Consider the following 21,447-nt stretch of genomic DNA (forward strand, 5'->3'; position numbering starts at 1 on the left):
GTGAGCAATTCAAGTCCTCTGGTGGTCATAGGTGCTTATATCAGCAAGAAGATGCTGTAGTTACAGCACTAGGATGCACTGAAACTGTCCAAACCGAGTCTATCCAATCAGATAATGTCTGGTTATTTAAGCTATTAAATCCTGTTGGAAGAAATTGCTGATTGCATCTGAACCATTGCACTGTGATATTTACTGAAATGTGGTGGTGAAATAGTGACAGATTTTTTTTTCTTTTTTATTACTTATCTGTCACAATTCCTTGTGTCTTGAACCCAAGAAAATGTAATAATATTGATTGTGTGAGAACTTAGACTAAGCTCACTCTGAAGAAGTACATTTTCCTCTTTCCCTCTGATGCCCTTCAGGCAAATGACAGTGGGAATATCTCATGCATGTTAAAAGCTGATATCTGCCAGGGGAATTAGTCAGCATATCATAGATTTATTTCCAGTCTCAGTCTTCTGTGAATGTAAAATGAGAGAAGCCTCTGCACAATCAACACCCTTTGGTGTCGGGGTGACTGTGATCTTTACTCTGCCTGGGGAAGGGATGACCTGAATGGACTTGAAGAAGGTCTATGTTATTGAGAACAATCCTTCAACTCTCTGACTTGGCTAATATTTCATCCAACTAGTAGTTAACTCAAATAAAACATCAGTAGAACTCACTTAATGAAATGTCTTACCTGCGATTTCTCAGTGCTCTAAGCATTTCTTCATCAGAAAATGAATATGACAGATGGCAGATGTGAAAGTAGTCCTAGCTGCCTCTGAGCTTTATATAATGCTTGGTTTTTAACAGAACTATAGGCACAAAGAATGTTACAATATATATTTTTTAATTTAAAAATGCGGTAGAGTGCTTTCCTTTATTCATTCAAAAATATTTATGGCATGCCCACCATATTCCAGGCCTGTGCTAAACACTGGGGCTCCATGATGGTTGATCTTTCTTATGATAGATCTCCTGTAGTATCATTTTGTATTCCAGAGAGTACCCTGGGACACAAAATGAGTCAGTGAAGTGAAGTATAATGGAGGGAGGGAGGATGGTTAAAGATGCTTTCAGATTTTGTTTCCTCAGAGCAAGCAATTTTCTAGCAGTGGCAACATTGTCACCAAGAGGTGAAACGGAAGGTCTGGAATGATTTTAATATGCACTATTACTAAACCTATGTGTACTATTACATAATTGTTAAAAACGACCATTTCTGAGGGTTCCTATGAGCATTAGATAAGACAAGACATGAAAAAGGCTTAGAGCAATTCCTGGCATAAAGCAAGAACTCAGTATAGAAAATAGATTATTATGTGAAACAGCATGTTCTGGACAGGGATAGTAGCAGGAAGATGAAGAGAGAAAAGCAAAGAGAAGACAAAATTGCATTATGGGGCTAGAGAGAAAGTTAGGGAGAGAATTCTGTTCGACTCTGCCCTAGCTTATACCTCACTACCTAGGACCATGCTGAGGAAAAAAAGGTGAAAAGGGAAAAAATTAAGTCTTTCCTCTTTTCATTTCCTCTTGAACCCACGTGTTAGGTTTTGGTACAGCCCTCTGACTTTCTATAACATGTTATGATCTATCTATGTCTCTCCATATCCTGTATTGGCTCTCCTCAGTTCAAGTTTTTAAGGCTATGGTCTCTAACCTCCCCCAAATACTCTTGTCCTTATTCTGTTCTTTTAGTAGTAAACTCACTTCGGTTAATTGGAGACATGGATTTATAAGTTATTATAATTAACATTATGAATTAACATTATTGTGTATTTTCTTTCAAGGAATACATTTGCATTTCATAAGATGGCTTATGGGAGCCAAACCTTAAGTCAAAGAAGTGACCTCATGAATGAGTGTTTTAGCTTCTATGCCAGGACAGTGTTAGAAATAGATTGGGTGAGGGTAGCTGCTCCTGATGTTTTTCAGATTAAATCTCTTGTTTTCTGGGACCCCTCCCCCTCAACACCTTTAAACAGGTGAAATGTCAAGTGCACTTAAAGGCAGTCTGGTTAATTTCTGAGGTGGCCACCTTTGATGTTTGGGAAGGGAAAACCAGAAAAATTCTAGCATTTAACATTTATTCATTTCTTCACATTTTTCATAGATTGTGCTCTGTCTCCAGTTGTTCTGTAGCCTTCTTATGGAAGGAACAGAATTAGCTAACTGTCACTGCTTTAGGGGGAATGAATTTATAATAGGTTGTATTTTGGTGAACTTTTATAACTGGATGAATTATTTTTTATCCCCCAAAGGCTCTCTTTATTAAATGGCCACTAGACACATCCATATTGCTAACACCTTTTCGAATTAGTCTTTTTGGATGAGTGCTTTCCCTGTGGCTCAGGGCTTTGGATCTATCTCCCAGTGTTCAGCTATAGAAGAAAGTCTGGGTAAATTTTTGCAAAGCTTTAGTTTTACATTAGTATACTTAAGTCATATTCCTAGCTGGGGCTTAAGGAGTTACACTAGAAAATTGAAAATATGTATACCATTCAACACTTTCTGATTGATGTGGCTTCACATGCTTTGCAGTTTCCTAGAATTCTTGTCAACTTACCTGGTGAAGAGAAGTATTGGTTTGGTCTAAAATATGCTTCTTTATTGTCTCATTTGGACACACGGAAAGAGATTTCATTCCTTTCCACATATTTTTTTCCTGCTTACTGTACAGCTATTTAAAAGTTACCTCCTCGTTTACTCTATGCAGAATTAAAATTGAGAATATCACTTCTGTTTTTATCCACAAAATGTGTGACAAACTAAAATTATATCCTTGCAGTCATTAAAATATTTTTGACTAACCCTTCAGGAATTTATAAATAAGGTGTCAGTTTTTATCAAATGTACTTTCTGTGGAAGCAAAAGCAGCTCCTTGTACTTGACTTGATAAAGAGCTACCCAGTAAAAATTTTCTTGAAGACTAAGTCTGTGATTTCTAGAAGGTGTCTTCTAAACCTCATGGAGGAGCAAGCAATCCAGAAAATATTGCTAGGAAATGCTTTGCTTCATTCTAAGATTTTCTAAGAGTTTGTATACAAATCTGGCATAGGGGAACTCTGCATTCCCTAGATTTGGAATAGTTACTAGCAGTTTCTGTAAAGAAAGTCATTTTAATAACAATGGACCGCAGTGGAATTTTCCTGAGGGCTTAAATGAAATATATAAAATACAGACAATACTTGTGAATTCTTGATAATATTTTACATAGTTAGGTGAATTTCCTTCCCCTTATATTGACTGAGAAGTCTTAAGCAATTTTCTTTATTTTTCTTTCTTTCTTTCTTTATATTTTATTTTTTATTTTTAAAATTGTTTTTAAAAAAATATTTATTATTTTATTTTTGAGAGAGAGAGACAGAGCATGAGCAGGGGAGAGACAGAGAGAGGGAGGCATAGAATCTGAAGTAGGCTCCAGGCTCTGAGTGGTCAGCACAGAGTCCGACATGGGGCTCGAACCCACAAACTATGAGATCATGATGTGAGCTGAAGTCAGATGCTTAACTGAGCCACCAGGCACCCCCTTTCTTTATTACTTTCTTTCTTTCTTTTCTTTCTTTCTTTCTTTCTTTCTTTCTTTCTTTCTTTCTTTCTTTCTTAATATTTATTTATCTTGAGAGAGGAAAGCATGAGTGGGGGAGGGGCAGAGAGAGACAGAGGGAGAGAATCCCAAGCAGGCCCCACACTGTCAGTGCAGACTAGGCAATTTCCAAATTAAGATTTTTATCATCACTCCCTTAAGAGAGAACTAGCTCAACTTTTCCATTCTCCTGCCAGCACCTTTATAATTGGGTAAAGTTGTACTTCTACCCATAAAACCACGGTATAATAGGGCATGAGGATAAAACACATTGGAGGAATGATGAAAGCTACCTCCAAACTTTCTTAGGCTGCTAATGCTGACCAGAGTTTAAAGAATTGTTTTTAGACTCTATTAAAAGAAAACAACCAAAATTATGGTTTTTGACATTAAAATCAGAAAAAGAGAAAGGATATGTTGCAAAGTTGAATCTTTGCAATAGAAGAAATGATTAGTTACATATATATATTTTTACTTAGATGGAAAACACATTTTTCAAGCTTTAATGAGGTTATTAAATTGACAAAAATACAATTTAAACTGCTTTTTACCTTTTGCGCCCCTGCAGTTTAACTCCTGGTGACTTGGTTGGAACTTAGGTCCCCACAGGACTGCTGGCCAGAAATTTCAAGATAGGCATCAGCAAGAGCATTCATGGTAGACATTCTTTGCTCTGGTAGACATTTTGGATGTTAAGTACTATCAAGGAAAGGGATAGCAACATCTTACCCTCCCAGGTAAGACCTGAGGGGTTTAGTATTGGCAGCATGTTGGTTGGGAAGCTGGGCTCTAACCCAATATGTGTATCTTTCCCCTAAGCAGTGCCATTATAGTTGCTTCTTATAACCAACTTATTTTCCTACTTTAGCATTCATGCATATGCAAGATTGATGTCATTGTCAAGGTTGGAGAAAAAACAGGACTTCTGAATTTCTCATTGCCCTCTGCTACTTGCCCTATGGCACTTCTTCCTGCTCTACCCTTCTCTCCAAAATTTTTATCCATTCTTCTTCATCCATTAAAACTATCATATTTATAGTATATTCATTCCACCAGGAATTAGGAGGGAACTGCTTGAATCAATTGATTTTAACTTGTAACTGCCTGATATCTCCTACCTATAAGGGATACTTATTAAACAAAGTTAATTTCTGCATATTGTAATTTGGGACTGAATATTCTGCATGTATGGGCTTTAGGGACAGATAGGGGAAATAAATCTTAGTAGACCTGGGTATATATATTCTTCTAACTGTGAGCTTAGCAGTAGGTGACTCTCAGATGGGGAACTAATGATATTAGATACCTCAATCTTTTAGGTGTTTAGAAAGGCTCAGAGCTGCTTTAGACATGTCTAATTTTCCTCTTGCCCTCCAACAACTAACCTCTGAAATACTTTCTACGAGTACATGCAAGTATTAATTTATAGTCATTGAAGTCATAAATTGTATCTGCTTGCAGTGCAGCACAAAACAAATCATACCCATTTTATTTTTATTTAAAAAAAATTTTTTTAACGTGTATTTATTTTTGAGACAGAGAGAGACAGAGCATGAACAGGGGAGGGGCAGAGAGAGAGGGAGACACAGAATCTGAAGCAGGCTCCAGGCTCTGAGCTGTCAGCACAGAGCCCGAGGCGGGGCTCAAACTCACCGACGGTGAGATCATGACCTGAGCTGAAGTCGGACGCTTAACCGACCGAGCCACCCAGGCGCCCCTCATACCCATTTTAAAGAACTGGTTTAATTTACCTGCCTGGAAGACCTCTCTGATGGTACCTCCATACCCTCTCCTAGGATGTTCAGGCTTCATAGCTTACAACGTATACAAAATAGCTTTTTGCTTGGAATCTTGAGTCAGAGAGGAAATAATGGCCCAAGCTGATTGTTAAATCCATGCTTAGCTATTGGGAAATCAAAGAAGCATTTTGGTAGAGTTCTAAATGCATGGGCTTTGAAGAAAGTCAGAACTGATTTTAATCCCTATTTTGCCATTTATTAGGTAATGTATGATCGTGAACACATTTCTTAACCTTAACTAGCAGAGCCATATTTTTCTGACAGTAACGTTTGTGCTCTAACCCAGTTTATTGCCACAACCTTTACATCATAACCTTGGTTTTCTCTCTCTTTTAAAAAATTTTTTTGGGGGGCGCCTGGGTGGCTTAGTCGGTTAAGCGTCCAACTTCGGCTCAGGTCACGATCTCACTGTCCGTGAGTTCGAGCCCCGCGTCGGGCTCTGTGCTGACTGCTCAGAGCCTGGAGCCTGTTTCGGATTCTGTGTCTCCCTCTCTCTCTGCCCCTCCCCCGTTCATGCTCTGTCTCTCTCTGTCTCAAAAATAAATAAACGTTAAAAAAAAATTAAAAAAATTTTTTTAAATGTGGGGGAGGGGCAAAGAGAGAGTGAGACACAGAGCCTGACATGGGGCTCTAACCCAGCAACTGCCAAATCACTACCTGAGCAGAAATCAGACACGTAATCAACTGAGCCACCCGGGTGCCCCTCGTTTTCTCTCTTATAGAGATAATAATATACTACTGGCAAGAATGAGTGTGAGAGTTTAAATAGCACAATAAATGTTAATTCCCTTTCAGGCTGTTAATACCCAGGGCTGTGGGCTGTGCAGAACTGGCTTTTACATATACAGGAACTGCTTATACATTCATGTATTCATTTACTCATTCACTCATTTGTTCACTTAAAAAAATGTTTGAGTACTAGGTGCCAGGTAGATGCTTATTTAAGAGCCTCAATGGAATCCAGGGTTAATTCTATTTTAGTATTGCCTCTTATTCACTGGCATTTTGTCTGTACTCATTCCTGTATAATAAATAACTAGCTGATCTAGCAGAGAGCTTGAATGTTCTCTATAAGATAGTTTTTCTTTCCTGTGGAAAGCAAATCCTGTTTTCAGGCTTATTGATGAGATGATAAATAAGGGAGGCCTTTCCTTAACTGAGAAAGAAATGTTGTTTGCATGTGTTCTTGCGAGAAAACTTTAGAGCAGAATTTTCTTGTCTTGCAAACACTTGGTAATTACTAGTCTAATATAGTTTTATGGATGTATTTTGGGAAGAGGCAGGAGATTTTGGCAATGAAGAGCCCAAGTTCTGATCCCTGCTTCTGTTCTTCCACAAACCTGCGTTGATTTTCTAGTTGGAGAGGGCCATTTTCTTCATGGAATAAACCCAGACTTAGAGAAGTTAGCTGGCTTTAAGTGTGAACCTATAGGGTCAGGGCTAAATCAGATTAGCAATATCTATTACTTGAAGTTAAGAACTGATCCTTGTGTTTTAAGCATAATTAGGTCAGAACTATTTTGGTAATTACTTCCAGCATGCATACATATTTATATGTAGATCACAAATGATTAGCCATAAAACTCCATAATATGCTTCACTAGACAGCACTCTTCCTTCCCTATCCTGCAACCCCACCCCCCACCGGGCTTAAAAACACACAGCCCTGATCTGGGGATAAAGTAATCATTTACATGAAAAAAATAACTGTTGACAGCTTATCATCCAGGCTGATTACATAACTGGATAACACAATAAGTAATTGAAAGGGCTGGAGGGATTAAGTTGTTGGGGTGGGGGAGGCATCTATGATTACTGCAAGGGAGGGGGGTAGTGGAAGGTAGCGCACAGCAATGTAGGTTTCCTAACTCTGGTAGGGGCTATCTCCATGCTTGTGGCTACAGATCAACAATTAATCAGAGTTTATCTTTGAAATAAGAAGCAGTGACAAACAAAGGCAGAATTGCCTTGTAGAACTATGAGACTGCAAACTGAGATTCTCAGGGTTCATTCACCTCAACAATTATTTGTTGAGTACCTACTTTTTCCTAGCCAATACTAAGTCCTGGTGGTACAAAAATAATTGGACACAAATTCTCTCCTAGAAGAATTCACAATGGTAGGTTAGGAAAGAGATCAAGATAGATAAGCATTGGATTAGGACAAGTACACTAAGTGAATTAGGTAGAAGGTATTGAAGAAACAGCAAATTCTGTGCTCAACTTTTCTCAGTTGACAGAGAAGATCTCTTAGTGAAGGGGTCATCTGAACCAAATAAAAAAGTTGAGTTGAGGTTGTCCAAGGGTAAACGTGGGGAAGGATATTCCAGCCAGAGGAAGGAGCATGTGCAGAGAGTATGAGAGATTATGTGCAGGAAATAACAAGTCATTGAGCCTGGTGGAGCCCAGGGGTACTTGGTAGATATAGGATGAGGCTGGAGGATAAGACTTTAAGACAGGCATGTAGCTTCAGAATCCTTATCATTTTCTAAAAGTGAACAGAACTTTGCATTCCTCAAATACAGAATGTTCATTAACAAACAACCAGTGATTTCAGATTTTTTTCCAAAAGCAAAATAATTTGAAAGTATAGATATTACACTAATTGTGTTTAGCTGTGAGAAATCTTTTCCTGTTTTAAATTCATTTTAATTGAATCCAATTATAATTTGTGGTGCAGCCTCAAAGAATTTTGAAAAATGTTTAGGAAGGCAGAAATAAAAATAAGGAAAAGTTTCTACTGCCCTGGACTTGATAACCTAGAGGAACAGGCAAATCTAAATGCCAATCCAGGGAAGTGCTTGGTGAAGTGCAATTTTAGATGCTAACTAATTGCAGAGCAGAAGGCGGGACTAGCCTGTCACATGAGTGGGGATGAATGTGCTCTTGGAAGACATGAGGTCAGAGTTTTGAAATATGAGGAGATTTTCAAAAGGCATATAGGTGATAGAGTAGGAGAAGTCATCTGGGCTAAGAGATACTAATGAACAAGACAACCATGAATGTAAAAAAATTCAGTGCAGATTAAAAAGTGTAGAATAGTATGGTGGGCTGGACAGGAAGTAGGTGATGGGGTTGTGGGAGATAAGTGAGAAATCTTGAAGAGCCATGCATTCTATTGTATAGTCCATTCATCCAACTCGTTCATTGTTTTACAGATACTTACTGAGCTCCCAGGTTGTTTGGGGCATTCCAACCATTGATGTAAAGAAGAGAGGGCATGGTTCCTGCCCTCAAAAAGCAATAACAGTGGGAAGAAACAGAAAATTTCCGAGCAGAAGAGCAGGAGAGGGATACTACATAATCCCTTCAGCTGCTCCTCCTTGTTGAAGTCATCCATGGCCCTCTCTCCCAGTGACTCCTGTCAACATTCTTGTCTATTGTAGTATTCATGTAGATGCTCCTTTCAACAGGTCCCTGTCTTTTTCATGGCACAATTCATCTAGTTGTTCAGAGTAAAAACTTGGACTGATACTTCACTTATTTGTTTCATATACAACATCTAAATCTTAAGCAAATTCTATAAGCTTTATATTAGTATATCCTGAATCCAGCATTTTCATTCTCTTGGCTCTACCTTCCTAATCTCTTGCCTAGATCACTGTACCTTGGGTCCCTGCTGCAGTTGGCCTCTTCCAGTCTTTTCTCATGTCATAGTCAAGGGTTTTTTTACAAAATATTAAGTCAAAAGATTTTACTCCCTGCTCAATACCCTCTCAAGGCTTCTAAGCACATGTAGAATAGCATTCAAAGTCTTTACCAAGGCCCTTAAAACCCCACATAGACTGCCTCCTGCCTCTGATCGCTGTTCCTGTCTCCTAATACACTCTCCCTTGCATAGTGAGCTCTAGTATATTAACTTTCTTGCTGTTCTCTGAACATAACTAGCATGTTCTTACATCAAGATATTTGAATTTTCCTTTCTATAATTCCGTTCTCCTATATATACATTTGGCTTTCTCTTGTACTTCCTTTAATGTTCTGCTTAAACATTACCTTCTCAAAGAGGCCTTCATAGACTATCTGTCTAAAGTAGTATCCACCATCCTTGTCTGTGACCTTGTGTTATAAACAGTTATCTATATGATATTATCTTATGTATGTATTTTTTGATTGGCCTGTCTCCTTCAAAGAATTAAGATTCTTGAGGATAGGGATTTTGGCTTCTTGTTCACAATCTTACCCCAGTATCTCAAACACTATGTACATTTTAGAGGATTGAAGAGTAGAAGTGTAGTCAGTAAGTGAATAAACTTTTTTTTCAGGGTTAGTACATAACATAGTTGAGATACACTTCAAGGAGGAATAGGGTTCAAGGAGGGCTTCTTTACAGGAGATGTGATGACGTTTAAAGATTGAGGGAAGCTGCATGATGGAAGATCATATACAATGAATGATTCATCTGTAAGTTTCCTGGAGGAACAAGATGGGATTGGAGTGAAGAAAAAATGAGAGGAGTTAGTTTAGAACATACTTCCCAATTGGTTTGCTTCAGCACATTGATGAGACACAAGTGGCTTAGTATTTTGCTGAGACACTGATCCCTCAGTCTTTGGAGTGGGTGACTGGGGCCTGGGTGATAGGTTCACCTCCAACCACAGCCAGCTTCTCCTGTTTATCTAGTGAGCCACACAAGCATCGTTTGCTACATGTACCATGATGTAAAAAGAACCTGAGAAGTTCTGGAGCGGAGATAGAATAGAGCATTTTCTTTAGGCCTTAAAGGGTGAAAGCAATTTAAGAAGTGTGGTGAAGGTGTCAAAATATACACACCCAGATATTGGTGGAAATAAAAAGACTTATTAGTCCAGTTCTGTCCTGTATTCTCCTTTTTCCCACCTTCCCTTCCTTCATGGCTTTTCATGGCTTTTAAAAAAATGCCTGTTTATTTGAGAAACACACACACACACACACACACACACATACACACACACACACACGATGTGAACAGAGGAGGGGCAGAGAGAGAGTGGGAGAGAGGGAGTCCCAAGCTGACTCCACACTGTCAGCACAGAGCCTGATGTGCAGCTTGAACTCACAAACTGTGAGATCATGACCTGAGTTGAAATCAAGAGCCGGATGCTTAACTGACTGAGCCACCCAGATGCCCCTCTTCATGGCGTTTCAATTGAATGTTTGTTATCTGCCACTTTTTGCACTAGTAATTAGAGGTACACATCCTCAGATCTTACCTAAGTCTTCATCTCCTCTAGGAGTCTTTTTGAACTAGCCAGGCTGGGTTCGGGGTCTCCTCATGCTCTCACCACTTCATGCTCATGCCATGTCTGCATATCCATAGTAGTGTCTCCCACTTGGTGTTGAAATGAAATGATCAACTAATGTGCCTGAATCCTCCATTTGTCCATAGCTTCCCCCCTAAGCAAGTGCTGTGTCTCATTTATCTTTATAGCCTAATCATCTAGCTTGGGCCCTGTCACAAAGTACAAGCTCATTAAATAGTTGTTGAGCTGAAACATTTTCAAAGTGAATGAAATAGTTTTGCCATCAAGTCATCTGCTGGCTATTTGGAGATACAGGGGAATAAATTAATAATTATGCCACAGGGGCGCCTGGGTGGCTCAGTCGGTTAAACGTCCAACTTTGGCTCAGGTCATGATCTCACAGTCCGTGAGTTCGAGCCCTGCATCGGGCTCTGTGCTGCCAGCTCAGAGCCTGGAGCCCGCTTCAGATCTGTGTCTCACTCTCTCTCTGCCCCTCCCCTGCTTATGCTCTGTCTCTCTCTGTCTCAAAAATAAATAAAAACATTAAAAAAAATTAAAAAAAATTATGCCACAATTTCATAAGTTATAATAGTTATATAAAAAATGTAGCTGGAGTCCAGTGGCGGGCATAGCTAGCACTGAAGAAGCAGTGGAGCAGTCATTGTGCCTTTTCCTTGGTGAATTTGAGCAGAATTTATATTCATTTAGGAGAGGAAGAATATTGACTGCAGTGACATTAGATTATTTGTAAAGTTATAAAGCTCTTAGAAACCCTCTAATGGGAAGTCGCTGTATAATAGTGAAATATTAGCCTCAAACCAATAGTTGGCAAGACAGGTTCTCATGTGACTTAAGGCACATCACCGAGTCAGTTGACATTTCCTCTTTGTGAAAAAAAGGGGTTTTATAAAGGTTGGCTTTTTAAATGTTTCTTCTATATTGTCCTGCAAAGGGGGTTTTTTAAGTAGTAAAAGTCAGGTTAACTAAGTAAGATCGGTGGTGGGGTTTAGTAACAATTAAAGTGAACCAGCTCTTTACTTCCCTTGTGGTTCGGATGTTAATTGTTGTGTATTCTGTTTGTTGAAACTACTACAATTGCTATAAGTGCTTCATAATAACTTAAGCTGCTGTCTTCACACATGCATATTGATTTATTTGAGCTGACACAAACCTTGGTGGAAAATGTTCACTGAATATATTGTGGAGGCATCTTGGTTTGATGAAACCATGTGATTTTGGAAGTTGGATCCACCCATGCAGAATCTCATCTTTGCCTCAAATAAGCTGTGTAGTCTTGTGCAAGTGACATAAAGTCTCTTAGGCATGTTTCTTTCTGTAGAGTCACAATACTTGTAATATTTAATACGTAGGTTTGTTTTGAAAATGAAATGAGATAACATATGAGGGACTAACACAATTTCTAGAAAAGAATATGTGTTTAATAAGTGCACATTTATTTTTCTTTTCTTATAGGTAAGACTTTTCTACTCAGAATTCACCTGGATAAATATTTCAAGCTTCTTTTAGATTTTGCACTCAAGAATCAATTGTCTTTATGCTCAGTACCCCATATTATAAGAGCTAATATACATATCATGTCATCAATGTACCCAATAAGTAATTGACCTCAACACTTTTGTTTTTTTCTTATTTATTTGAGTCCATTTTACAGATGAAGAAAATGAGACATAGAGAGGCTAAGTAATTTGTCCAAGATAAAACCAGCAAACTTCAGTGTCAGCATTTAGATCCTCAGGATTCAACTTCAAAGCTGGGTTCCTAACACCTGCCTCCTAATGTAATAGTCACTTTCTGTCTCTTCTCCCACCACATTAAACTATATTCATCAGATAAGGAGAATTATGTAGAGAAAAAAGAATCCATTTTCTATCGTTTTTATAGCTTGAAGACAGAATTATAGAGCAAGAACAGAAAGGAAAGGACATCACGGTTGGGAGGCCAGTGGTTTCAGTGTCCAGTGGAGGTGAGAGGGTCATGGGAAATCTCAACTAGTGTTGGGATCATTATGTTCACTTTAACCTCAAAGGCTCCCACATGGTAAAGTAACTGGGCTGGTGACTGGCCACAAATCCTGGGTATTAAGCCTCTGGCAGATCACTGAGCACTAAAATCATTGTTTTCTTGTCAAATTAAATCACCGAGCTTGGGTATGACAATAACCATGTTGAGTTATCTGTACCTAAGGGTGATTTTGGGGTCCAGAGTAGAGGGCTGTTGTCTGTTTGCCTCATCACTTGACTAAGGCTTTTGGCCCAGTGACTGTTCTTGACAAATCAGGTTTTACATACTGAAATGTTTTATTCAATTGCTGTTTCTTCTCAATTAAAAAATGGGGGATCATCTTTCAAAGAGTAGAAACTATTATCCATGACTATACCAGCAAGACATCAGGAAATCTACTGGGCACTCTATAGGGTGTGGTCCCTGTTACCTTCCAATGCATGCAACACAGTCAATTTAGATTGTTCTCAGGCAGTGGTGTTCTTGCAGATCCTTACATTATAGACTGTGCCTCAGTGGCACATAGAATAAAGGGCATTTAAGCACAGTGCCTTCAGTTTCAGCTCCAATCTCAGAAATTTGTCCACTTCATTGATGTGTGATTAGATGTTGTTCATGTCTTCAGGTTGTGGCTTGAATTTTGAGTCTGTGAGGTAAGAATGAGTGTATTACATACATTTGAAGTTAAGGACCTTTGAATTGCCTGCATGGCAATTTATACAAAATAGGCAAACTAACAAACCACTGATTTTTTTTTTCATCATTTCACTTTTACCATCCTAAATCCCACTCCCTAATCTCTCCTCTCAGCAGCAAGGCTTGCTTGTGAATAGGACTGGGATTCATAGAGCCTGTAGCTTTTGTATACACTGTTAGAAAAATTTTGAATTGGTTGAAATAGAAACTGAAATTTTTTTTAACATCCTTCTACTCCCGCTGTATTCATGTCTCCTCCCTCTGTTCCCAAAGGGCTACTATGTCCTAGGACTTAGCATGATTCTAAGAGAGAAGAGTATAATTTCCATATATGGGTGAAAAATTAGAACCTTAGAAATACTAAAGGACTGCCCAATGTCACATAGGTAGTAAGTGTTGAAGCCAGGAATTTGACACATTATAATATCATTCATGATAAAAACCCTCAACAAGTAAGTTTAGAGGAAACATACCTTTTTTTTAAGTTTATTTATTTATTTTGTGAGAGAGATAGAGTGTGAGTGGGGGAGGAGCAGAGAGGGAAAGAGAGAATCCCAAACAGGCTCTTCATTGCCAGAGCGGAGCCTGATATGGGGCTTGAACTCACGAACGGTGAGATCATGGCCCAAGCTGAAACCAATAGTTGGACGCCTAACCTACTGAGCTACTCAGGCACCCTGAGGAAATGTACCTTAATATAATAAAGGCCTTATATTAAAAACCCAGAGCTAAGATCATACTCAGGTGAAAAACTGAGAGTCTTTTTGGTAGGTCAGGAAGAAGACAAGGATGTCCACTCTCACCACTCTTATTCAGTGTAGTATTTGAAGTCCTTACCACAGAAATCAGACAAGAAAAAAGAAATAGAAGGCATCCAAATTGGTAAGGAAGAAGTAAAACTTTCACTAGTCACAGATGACATGATACCATATGTAGAAAGCCCTAAAGACTCAACCAAAAAACTACTAGAACTGATAAATGAATTCAGTAAGGTCACAGGATACAAAAATCAATGTACAGAAATCTATTGCATTTCTATACACCAATAATGAAGCAGCAGAAAGAGAAATTAAGAAAACAAAAAACAATCCCATTTACAATTGCATTGAAAGGAATAAAATACTTAGGAATTAACTTAACCAAGGAGGTGAAAGATCTATGCTATGAAACTAAAAAACATTGATGAAGGAAGTTGAAGATGACACAAACAAATGGGAAGATATTGCATGCTTATGGGCTGAAAGAACAAATATTGTTATAATGTCTATATTACCCAAAGAAATATACAAATTTAATGCAATCCCTATAAAAATTCCAACAGCATTTTTCACAGAAATGGAACAAACATTCCTAAAATTTGTATGGAACTACAAAATAGACACATAGATCAATGGAGCAGGATAGAAAGCTGAGAAACAAATCTGCAGTTATATGTCCAATGAATCTTGACCAAAGGCGCAAGAACATGCAGTGGGAAAAAGACAGTCTCTTCAACAAATGGTTTTGGGAAAACTGGACAGCTACATGCAAAAGAATGAACATGGAGCACTTCCATACACTATACACAAAAATAAGCTCAGAATGGATTAGGGTCCTAAATGTGAGACCTGAAACCATGAAAATATTAGCAGAGAGCACAGGTAGTAATTTCTCTGACATAAGCCTTAACAACATCTTTCTAGATATGTCTCCTGAGGCAAGGGAAACAAGCAAAAATGAACTATTGAGAATACATCAAAATAAAAATCTTCTGCATAGCAAAGAAAACATTAAACAAAACTGAACGGGAAAAGGTATTTGCAAATGACATATCCAATAAAAGGTTAGTATCCAAAATATATAAAGAACTTAAACAACTCAACACCAAAAAACAAAAGAAAACAAAACAAAACAAATAATCCAATGAAAAAATGAGCAGAAGACATGAATAGACATTTCTCCAAGGATATACAAATGGCCAAAAGATATATGAAAAGATATTCAACATCACTCACCATCAGGGAAATGTAAATCAAAACCTACAATGAGATATCACCTCATGCCTGTCGGGATGACTAAAATAAAAAATAGGAACAAACGTTGGTGAAGATGTGTAGGCAAAAGACCCTCAGTTGCTGTTGGTGGGAATGCAAACTGGTGTATCAACTGTAGAAAACAGTAAGGAGGTTCCTCAAAAAATTAAAAATAGTCACTTGGGTGGCTTAGTTGTTTAAATATCCAATTCTTTTATATATATATATATGTGTGTGTGTAATTTATATATATATATTTTTTTTATATATACATATATATATGTAATTTATTGTCAAATTGGTTTCCATACAACACCCAGTGCTCATCCCAACAGGTGCCCTCCTCAATGCCCATCACCCACTTTCTCCTCTCCCCACACCCCATCAACCCTCAGTTTGTTCTCAGTATTTAAGAGTCTCTTATGGCTTGCTTCCTTCCCTCTCTGTAACTTTTCTTCCCCCCTTCCCCTCCCTTCTGGTCTTCTGTTGAGTTTCTCAGGATCCACATATGAGTGAAAACATACAGTATCTGTCTTTCTCTGCCTGACTTATTTCACTTAGCATAACACTCTCCAGTTCCATTCACATTGCTACAAATGGCCAGATTTCATTCTTTTTCATTGCCAAGTAGTATTCCATTGTATATATAAACCACATCTTCTTTATCCATTTGTCAGTTGATGGACATTTAAGCTCTTTCCATAATTTGGCTATTGTTGAAAGTGCTGCTATAAACATTGGGATGCAAGTGCCCCTATGCATCAGCACTCCTGTATCTCTTGGGTAAACCTAACAGTGCTATTGCTGGGTCATAGGGTAGATGTATTTTTCATTTTTTGAGGAACCTCCACACTGTTTTCCAGAGCAGCTGCACCAGTTTGCATTCCCACCAACAGTGCAAGAAGGTTCCCATTTCTTCACATCCTCTCAAGTATCTATAGTCTCCTTATTTGCTCATTTTAGCCACTCTGACTGGTGTGAGGTGGTATTTCAGTGTGGTTTTGATTTGTATTTCCCTGATGAGGAGTGACGTTGAACATCTTTTCATGTGCCTGTTGGTCATCTGGATGTCTTCTTTAGAAAAGTGTCTATTCATGTCTTCTGCCCATTTCTTCACTGGGTTATTTGATTTTCAGGTGTGGAGTAAGTATCAAATTCTTGATTTTGACTCAGGTCATAATCTCATGGTTTGTAGGATTGAGTCTCATGTCGGAGTGTCAAATTCTGCTGACAGGGTGGAGCCTGCCTGGGATTCTGTCTCTCCCTCTCTCTGCCCCTCCCATTCTTGTACTCTCTCTGTCTGTCTCTCTCAAAATAAATAAATAAACATTAAAAAAATAAAAAATAGAACCACCTTATGATCCAGTAAGTTCACTACTGGGTATTTATCCAAAGAATATGAAAATGTTAATTCAAAGGCATATATACACCCCTATGTTTATTGCAGTATTATTTACAATAGCCAAATTATGGAAGCAGTCCAAATGTCTATCAACTGATAAATGGATAAGAAGAAGTGGTATATATATACAATGGAGTATTATTCCACCATAAAAAAGAATGAAATTTGCCATTTGCAAAGACACAAATGGATCTAGAGAGTATAATGCTAAGTGAAATAAGCCAGTCAGAGAAAGACAAAAGCATGTGATCTCACTCATACGTTGAATTTAAGAAACGAAACACATGAACAAAGGGAAAAAAGAGAAATCAAGAAACAGACTCTTAACTATAGAAAACAAACAGATGATTACCAGATGGGAGGTGGGTGGGTGGGACGGGTGAAATAGGTGAAGGGGGCTTAAGAGTACACTTACCTTGATGAGCACTGAGGAATATATAAAATTGTTGAATCACTGTATTGTATATCTGACACTAGTATAACATTGTATGTTAACTATACTGGGATTAAAATAAAATGAAATAAAAAAGAAATAATAGTTCAGTTAGGAAAGAAAAATTAAATAGTAAGATGTTTGATATTGATATATCATAATTAATTAAATGTGAATAGAATAACTACTTCAATGAAAAGCCAAAAAAAAAAAAAAAAAGAAAAGTTCAAAAGTTAAAAGAGCCAAAAGTTCAAGCATCGTGTACACAAAACTGTAAACTAATGAGTGGGCTTTTGCCAGCTTTGGTTTTCTCAGTTAGCTAACAGGAAGTTTGTTGCTAGAAGATGGTTTGAAAAACTTACCGAGTAAATAAATCTTGGCATAATAATGTTTTATTTATCCTACTAGGGAATTCCCCCATATCAGTGAGTAAATATTAGATTGATGATGAAAACAATAAAAATGAAAACAGTACAAATGAAATAATGAGCAAGTATCCACTTTCACAAGTAAAAACACTTTATTTATACCCTTTCATCTCACATTAACTGAATGTGAGTTTCATCTCACATTAACTGAATGTTGGAAAGTAGTGAAGTTTGTGAGTAGCATTTCATATCAAGTGGGCATTGTGATGTGTCTGGTAAGGTAAATTTGTCAGTAGTCATCATGACTGCTTACTTCTCTAGCTACATCCCCCGCCCCATCAGTGTTTAAAAGGAAATAGTGTTTAAATAGTGTTTAAAAGGAAACATTTCTGAATTGTTTTTACTCATCATTAAATGACACCATGGTCACATCCTCCTCCTGGCTCTAGGCTTCCTACTCCTGAACAGTTTGTGAATAAAAACACAATGACATGGACACTTTTCCCAGTAACTACATTTCTAACTTTGTTATTAATCTCTCAAATCTAATATGGAGGTACTAAATTGGAAGACATAGAAAAATAAGGTAGGCACTTTGAGTGGAGTGAGATCAATTTGTTTAATGTAACTAGCATTTCTGTAAGCTGGATTTCATGAGTTTGCATTTTTGCTGGCAATGATTCACAGTAAAAAATAAAATCCTAGGAGAAAACTTACATAGAATATAAGAAAAGATGTATCTAGAATAAAGTACATCTTAAAATGAGAGAAAAATTAATTTGATTGAATATGTGGGGTTTCTATACTAGGTTTTTGTTTGTCGTGAGTCAGGACCTGATTTCTTTTTGGACCATACATAATTTGAATCATCGTAATAAAGGATATCACAGTAGTATATACAAATAACAAGTTTACTTTAGCAGCCAAAAACCAAGTTATGAGGAGCTCAGTGGGATCAATTGGTGTGTGTTGTCTATACTAAATGACTAGAGGAGGGGAGAGTTGAAGTTTTGAAAGGATCTCAGTATTTATTCAGACTGATTCATTTTTATTTTTTGTACTAGAGGACAAAGATGTCTTTGATGTCAATTTGTGGTGACAAATGTCTGGTTTAATCACCTATACTTAAGATCACTTGTATTGAAATGTATTAGATCTAGGAAAAATGCATCTGATTTTCTGTATAGTAAAAAGTGTGTGAGAGTAGAAGTATTCTTCAAGCATATTAATTTGGTTATTGTTTATGTTTCTAAGACCAAATTTTGGCTTCAGATCATGGAACAGTTGTGATTTCAATTTTATTTTTAGTCTCAGAAAGACAGAGTTAGAAATACAAAGAAGAACCGTGGGTATGGCAGGTCCACATAAGTAAATCAGGTTGAAGAGACTGTTTCATGCTAAATTAAGAAGAGGAGAAATCATGAGCCTCACCTTGCACTGTGGGAACAGAAATACTTCTGCCTTTCAAAATCCTCAAAGCAAAACTACTGGAGCCTCAGTTTCTTATCTTCTGCCTGTTTCTTGCTTTTAATTCTGTCCTCTATCACACAGGGTTGCAATATGAATCAAATAAAAAAATCTGTATATGAAGGATCTTTGAAGATTATAAAACACTATACAACTACATGTTTATTACGGAAACACTGAATGTAAAATAGAACTTGTCACTCTAGGAAGCCTGATAGCAATTTTAAAGAGGGTTTTGTAGTTGTCTAAACTTTTCTAGTTTTATTTTTCAGTGCTAAGTATTTGGACTGAGTGCAGTTACTAATTACTTATTTTTGAGTAAGGCGCCTCAGAAGAGAACAGAATAGATCACAGGCGGAAAGCTGATTTTTTTGACACTCAAGCCAGCTCTTATCAATTGAATGCTGTGATGAAGCAGAGTCCTGCCTAAGGCAGCAAAGAACTCTGTGATTAATTAGTAATGTCTGAAAAGGGGTTGGAAGCGGTATGGATTGTGGTATACAGATCTTGCGATTACTCTCCCTAGGTTAATTGATGGAAAAAGAGTCTCACATTCGGGGGAAGTACTGAAATACGAGTGTACCCCATATTGCAACTCAGCAGGTTATACTTTCCTATGTTCATTACTACAGGGTTAAACCCTGTTCCTAACAAACTTGCCTCCTTTGCAACTCACTTCCTGATCTACAGACACTTAGTTGACAGAATGGAACCACTGCTTCTAGAACACATGAGCACATCTGAAATAGAGTTCTAAACACTTTTAAGCAGAATTATCTCCATGTAACATTAATTAACAAGGAGAAATGAAGTATACCAAATATTAGGTAAGAAATTTCCTAAGGTAAATGTAGTTCTTTAGGTCAGCAAAATCTGAACCTGTAAATGTCCTGCCTCTCAGCCATGTGCCTGAAAGATAGTACATCTTCATAGGCAAGGTGCTTTAGCTGAGGATCAGACCTCCATTCTATTCAGTACTGTAGGAAATACCGTTAAGGTGATGCGGACTTTGCTACATGCTTATCTGCCTGGACTACTGGCAAATCCTCTGTTCAAACCTCCTGACCTTCCTGTGACAAGAAAGAAACTTTGGTTTCTTTCACCTCTGTGTTGCCTTCTTTTCTATTCTGTTTGTGGCAAGTCTTGTCAGCTTCCTTCTGTCTTCTCTCTTCCTCCTTCTCTACCTCCCTCCAGGTCTATTGTGATCCCTTTGTCCACTCAATCTTTGTAAACCTCTTCCCTTTCATGTCTTTTAACCCTTTTCTCTATAGTACAGTTCTCTCCAACCCCCAATTTCTGCAGAATTACTTGGTGCAAAGATAAATATCAAACCACAATAAATCATAAAGTAATAGAACTCAATTAATGGAGGTTTTAAGGAAAAAATATACTTTAAAGTCATTCAGTCAGTTTTACTCTTTAATGGAGGAGCTTTCAGTAAGTCAACTGCTATTTCACATTTCTTTGTTTGTCCCAAACTGCAAATTACTTTTTTAATTGTTCATGGAATGCAAATAAAGTAACAATCCTTTCCTGCCAGATGTGCTGGATAGGCATGAGGGCACAATCATTTTCCTAACCAATATTTTCGTCAAGAACCTATTCAGACTCTTAGAATTACTTCCTACTTCCAGCTTAATTGAACTGCAAAACATTGCCAGTGGCAGGTTTGTGTCCTTATGTGCTCTCAGAGGCCTGGGGACTAGGATGCTGAGAGTATTACAAAGAACTTTAAATTGTGTCTTGATCTTGTACTGAAAGGCAAAAACTGTATTTACATCCTGTTACTGGGGGCTTTGAGGAGATTTACGCATTTGAATTAGGATCAGAATGGATGTGCTGAAGTCCCTATAGGACAGCACTTTGTAAGACCTTTTCTATTCAAGAATCTGAATGCCTTGGGTTCAGCAGAAATGGCCCTGTAGAAATGGAACCAAATGGAGTTTGGAGATAGCTTCCTTTTTTTTCTTTTCCTTTCTTTTCCTACCCCTCTGCAATGTAGGTGTTTCTCAAGACATGCAAAAAATAAGAATATCAAGGAAATGAAAAAATCATGAAAGATCCATGAAAGATCATGGAGTGTTACTTTATATCTTTTGTTGGAGTAAATAGGAGGTTATACTGTGTAATGGAATAATAACTGGACTGTAAGTCTGGAGTCTGAAGTTTCTTCTTAAATGTGTGACTTTCCTTGTTCCTCATCTGGGAATATGTTTCCATGTGTAAAATGATGGGGTTTCAGAAAATTGTCTTTGAGGTACTCATCAGATGATATGAGTCTATGAAAACTAGTGGAATGGAATTCTTGTGATGATGCTTCCTCAGAGGGAACCAGATTGTATTTGTTCTAGTTCCTTCTTCATCTTTCTTCCTCTGTCTGTTCCCTTTCTCTTGCTCCGTTTTTTGAAAATTGACCTATTTTGTTGACAAACCTTGGGCAACCACTTTTTAAA

This window comes from Acinonyx jubatus, chromosome B2, assembly GCF_027475565.1.
Source record: "Acinonyx jubatus isolate Ajub_Pintada_27869175 chromosome B2, VMU_Ajub_asm_v1.0, whole genome shotgun sequence".
In the NCBI taxonomy this organism is placed as follows: Eukaryota; Metazoa; Chordata; class Mammalia; order Carnivora; family Felidae; genus Acinonyx; species Acinonyx jubatus.